The sequence below is a fragment of the Sorex araneus genome, chromosome 1, assembly GCF_027595985.1.
Source record: "Sorex araneus isolate mSorAra2 chromosome 1, mSorAra2.pri, whole genome shotgun sequence".
Taxonomy (NCBI): Eukaryota; Metazoa; Chordata; class Mammalia; order Eulipotyphla; family Soricidae; genus Sorex; species Sorex araneus.
In genome coordinates this window covers 22063525-22069085 of record NC_073302.1, presented here as the reverse complement: position 1 = coordinate 22069085, position 5561 = coordinate 22063525, and the positions used below count along the sequence as shown (strand labels likewise).

Genomic DNA, 5561 nt, shown 5'->3' with positions numbered 1-5561 from the left:
GGCAGCATGGGGGTGGCTATGGCTTAGTTTACAGTCTAGAGACATTTCTACGAGAAGCTGCTCTTGCCAAAAGTTAATAGGTGGCCTCTGGGTCGTGGTCATTCAGCAACTGAGAGGCCCCACACGTTGGCAGATAGCACACATCACACTTTTTTTTTCTTTCTTTTTTTTTTTTTTGCTTTTCAGGTCACACCCAGCAATGCATAGATATTACTCCTGGCTCATGTACTCAGGATTACTCCTGGTGGTGCTTGGGGGAACCACATGGGATGCTGGGTATCGAACTCGGGTCAGCCGCATTCAAGGCAAATGCCCTATACGCTGTGCTATTGCTCCAGCCCAACATCACACTTTTTAATTACAGAAGGGGAACTTCCTTTTTCCAATAGAAGAAAATTATTAACACGGAACTTTAATCACCTTCCTCTCAACAACGTTTCTTATTTATATCTACATTGCTTTTCTCTAAACATGATTGATATTCCTCTAGGAACTGTGTCTCCTTTCCCAGTGTTCTGCTTTTGGAGTGTCCTGATTCACCTGAGCCTTCAGTACCTGAACTGTGTGAATGTTGAGCCAATGGAATCAGATGCTTATTATGTAGCTCGATCTTTTTCTATGATAGGGATGTCCACAGAACCTGGGAAAATGATACATATAGTTCAAAATGCTAAATCATACATACATACATGCATGCAGCTCAAACTACAAAATCATTTGAATAAATATGGTTAGAAGGGTGATCACTTTGCCTATATGGTGGAGTTATATTGCTAAGTCGCAAGCAGAAATTTTGTTTTGAGAGGATGTGGTATGGACTCATATGCATTGTTAACGTGTGTGTATGTGTGCGCATGGGCACGCACGTGGGTACACGCGCGTTAATGCTGTTGAAAATGTGGTTTCAATTTTTGTTTTGATTTTTTTTTTTTTGCATTGGTTGCAGCTTCTGTGCATCTTGTTCTCTTTTGCATTACAGGGGGACAAACCCACACTCCATGTACAAGTTTCTGCGTTCCCACAGAACTACATCCACTCTGAGAGCATGTGTATATGCAAACTTCAACCGTGTCACCCACAGTGGGAGGACACACCCTGACGGGGTAATGGAATACTCCACTGAGCAGGTCCCAGTACTGCTGGAGACCATGCCCAGAGGACCTGGGCAGGGGTGATGCAGTTTTCCTGCCTGGCTGCATCACTGGTTCATCGGGGATGCTTTGCTTTTGTATGATTAAAATTGATAGATTTCCAGAGACTTTTGAAAAACGTGTTTACCCCGAGGTTTTGGGAGGTCAATTTAGTATGGGAAGCTCTTCTTAATCCATAAGTGATTAAATGGCAAAAACACTTTAAATTATGAAGTCAATGAGGACATAAAGATAGCAAAGTCTCTGAAAATTGCAGGTACATGTGAAAACAGCAGCAAAAGTGTGAAACAGGAAAGAAATGAATGGGGAGATCTTGGATGTGAATAAATCTCCAGTCACAATCAGAAGGTAGGCGAGATCAGTTTCCTAACAAGTGTTTCTTGGACACATCTCTTGTTTTAAATGAATGAAGAGATAATTCCTGATCACTGATTTACATATTTCAGTATTATGTGTTTTAAACAAAATAAGACTGTAAAAGGGGCCATTGTAGTAGTTCATAGTAGACCAATTAAGCAAATAAAACCTGTGCAAAAAGATAATAATTTTTATTGTGTCTTTCTGTTTCCTGAGATGCTAATCTACCTTAAATCACGTCATTTCTGTTTGCTGCTTTTTATCACTTTTTTTTCTTTTTTGGGGTCACACACTGCGAAAAATAGGGAGTTACTCCTGGTTCTGCACACAGGAATTACTCCTGGAGGTGCTCAGGGATGCTGGGAATTGAACCTGGGTTGGCCCTGTGCAAGGCAAACGCCTACCTGCTATGCTATTGCTCCAGCCCTGTTTGTTGTTTTTTGATTTGGGTCAAGCCTGACGTGTCAGTCTTACTTCAGTTTCTACACTCAGGGTTCATTCTTGGTTGCCTCAGGAGACCATATGTAGTATCGGATATGTACTGGTTCACTTATGTGAAAGGCAAGCACCTTATCCCCTGTACTTTCTCTCTGGCCCCTTAACTGATTTATTTTACCTCCTTTCTGATATGATTTTTGTTTTATATATCTTTCAAAAGCATTTTTTTACAAATTTAGGGTTTATGAAAAAATTGAATAGAAATAATGTAGTGTACTAGCTCATTGTCTTGCTTAGTGTTGAGTCGATATTATAGATTTTTAAAATTTATTTACTTTTAATTAGTGAATCACCGTGAGGGTACAGTTACAGATTTATATACTTTTGTGCTCATGCTTCCCTCATACAAAGTTCGGGAACCCATCCCTTCAACAGTGCCCATTTTCCACCACCAGTAAACCCAGCATCCCTCCCACCCTCCCCAATCCCATCTCCCCCCACCCCACCCTGCCCCTGTGGCAGGGCATTCCCTTCTGTTCTCTCTCTCTAATTAGCTGTTGTGGTTTGCAATAAAGGTGTTGAGTGGCCACTGTGCTCAGTCTCTAGCCCTCATTCAGGCCGCAAGACCCTTCCCCCGCATGGCCTTCGACTACATTATAGTTGGTGATCCCTTCTCTGAGTTGCCCTTTCCCCAGAATGTGAGGCCAGCCTCCAAGCCATTGAGTCAACCTCCTGGTACTTATTTCTACAATTCTTGGGTGTTAGTTTCCCACTCTGTTATTCTATATACCACAGATGAGTGCAATCTTTCTATGTCTGTCTCTCTCTTTCTGACTCATTTCACTCAGCATGAAACTTTCCATGCCGATCCACTTATATGCAAAATTCATGATTTCCTTTTTCTAACAGCTGCATAGTATTCCATTGTATAGATGTACCAAAGTTTCCTCAACCAGTCATCCGTTCTAGGGCATTCGGGTTTTTTCCAGATTCTGGCTATTGTAAACAGTGCTGCAATGAACATAAAAGTGCACATGTCGTTTCGACTATACTTTTTTTGCCTCTCTGGGATAAAAATATGGAACGCTTCACGAATTTGCCTATCATCCTAGCGCAGGGGTCATGCTAATCTTCTCTGTATCGTTCCAATTTTAGTATATGTGATGCCGAAGCGAGCACTTAACTGATATTTTTAAGTAATTGTGGGATTCAGAGAGCTAGGACAGGGATCAAGGCACTTGCACGGCTTGCAGGTTGGATACCGGGCACCAGGTATGTTCACTGAGTATAACTAGGAGCAATCCGTCATCACAGAGCCTCTGAGTCTTGGGGCTGGAGCAATAGTACAGCAGATTATGCATTTGCCTTGCATGCTGCCAACCTGGATTTAACCTCTGGCATCCCATAAATTCCCCAAGCACAAGAGTGATTCTGAGGGCAGAGCCAGGAGTAACCCTTTGTATTGCAGGTGTTACCCAAAAGAGAAAAAAAGAAAAGGCTAAAAATAGTCTCTGAGTCTCATAGGTTTGGTCAATAATCAAAAAAACCACCAACACCAACATCAGAAAGCACTGGGATCAGTGCTCAGCAAGAAAGCACCTGGGCCCACCTACTCACAGGAATATGTGGTAATGTAAACACAGGAACAGCTCAATTGTCCCTGCTGAAGAAATGGACTTCCTATTGTGGGCTTCATGGATGAAGTTTACATATAAACATGCCCAAAGGGTGGGTGCAAGTAAATCCCAAAGGTGACTCACGGGAGACCTAGCTTTGATGTCCAGTATTGCAGAAACAAACATGTAAACAATAAGCCCCACAAAAGCAGAAAGAAACACTCAAAACATTAAACCGCACTTCCCACACTGCTCGTGCAGAAATCCAAAAAGCTCACCATGCATAAATAAACCCCACGTTAAAATGCATAAATAAGCAATGCATCTTTATGCATGAATAGAGATGCCCATACCATCTCTTCTTCAATAAAAAATCCTATTTGCCATTTGGCATTATCCGTACCACATTACCAAAAGATGACCACTGCAGTTTCCTCAAAGGAGTTACTGTTAAGAGCTACAAAACTGTGTATCATTTGCAAATGTTAATTGAATGTCTCTCAAAGGAATTACTGTTAAGAGCTACAAAACTGTGTATCATTTGCAAATGTTACTTGAATGCTCCATGTTAAAAAATAAGTGAGCTACCTCTCAGAGAGCCAGCCGGGCAAGCTACCGAGAGTATCTCGCCTGCACATAAGAGCCTAGCAAGCTACCTGTGGCATATTCAATATGCCAAAAACAGTCTCAAGTCTCACGATGGAGATGTTACTGGTGCCCGCTAGAGCAAATCGGAGAGCAAAGAATTGACAGTGACAGTGACCTTTCACCAAGTCTTTTATGTGGCTCCATAGCTACCATTCATGGAATATCGGTAAGGTTCACATTGGTTCAAACTGGTAAAGCTTCAAGTTGATTGCGGGCACCTCAAATGCTGATAACAACACAACAGAATACTATACAGCTGTTAGGAAAGATGAACCTATGAAATTTTCTTATAAGTGGATGGTCATGGACAGTATCATGCTAAGTGAAATGAGTCAGAAAAAGAGGGACAGACAAATGACTGCTCTCATTCGTGGAATGTAAAATAACATAATATGAGAGAGACAGAAGCACAAGGGCCAGGAATATTACTCCATAGGTGGAAGCCTATCTCATGAGCTGGGGAAGAAGGAAGCTGGAATAGAGAAGGGATTAGTAAGTCAGTGATGGCTGGAGGAATCGTTTGGGATGGGAGATGAATGCTTAAAGTAGATAAAGGACCCAAATGTGATAGCCTCACAGTATCTATATTGCAAACCATAATGCCCAAAAGTAGAGAGAGAGTATGGGGGAATTATTCTGCCACAGGGGCTGGGAGTGGTATAGAAAAAGGGGGGTATAACTAGGAACATTGGTGGTGGAGAATGTGCACTGGTGTTGGGATCAGTGTTCGATAATTATATGACTGATACTCAAACATGAAAGGTATTTTTTGTTTTTTGGGGGTCACACCCGGCGATGCACAGGGGTTACTCCTGGCTCTTCACTCAGGAATTACCCCTGGCGGTGCTCAGGGGACCATATGGGATGCTGGGATTAGAATCCAGGTCGGCCGCATGCAAGGTAAATGCCCTACCCGCTGTGCTATCGCTCCAGCCCCACAAACATGAAAGTTTTTTTTAACTGTATCTCTTGATGATTCCAAAAAAAGGCTGTTTCCTAAGGAACATGCATCAATTTGAAGAAATAACAGTATTTGAGTATCAAAGCCTTCTGGTAGAAAACAAAACACCAGAACTGGATCAATAGCACCGAGGGTAGGGCATTTGCCTTGCACATGGCCAATCTGAGTTCAATTCCCAGCATCCCATATGGTCCCCTGAGCACTGCCAGGAGTAATTTCTGAGTAGAGCCAGGAGTAACCCTGAACATCACCAGGTGTGATCCAAAAAAAAAAAGAAAGAAAGAAAAAAGAAAACAGAACACCTAAGGTAGTTTAGTTAAAGTTCTGTTATAATATATCTTTAAGAAGTGGAGAATGCCCATGATCCCAGAGGCCAACCAACTACTTTTG

The 5561-nt window shown here is 42.1% G+C and overlaps 1 non-coding gene across 1 annotated transcript; it reads right to left on the bottom strand.

The window, feature by feature from the left end:
• Positions 1–3018: 3018 nt before the first annotated feature.
• On the bottom strand, positions 3019–3125 carry LOC129401289 (U6 spliceosomal RNA). The gene has a single exon (XR_008628220.1). It is a non-coding gene; the product is annotated as a U6 spliceosomal RNA (small nuclear RNA).
• Between the last annotated feature and the right edge of the window lie 2436 nt (positions 3126–5561).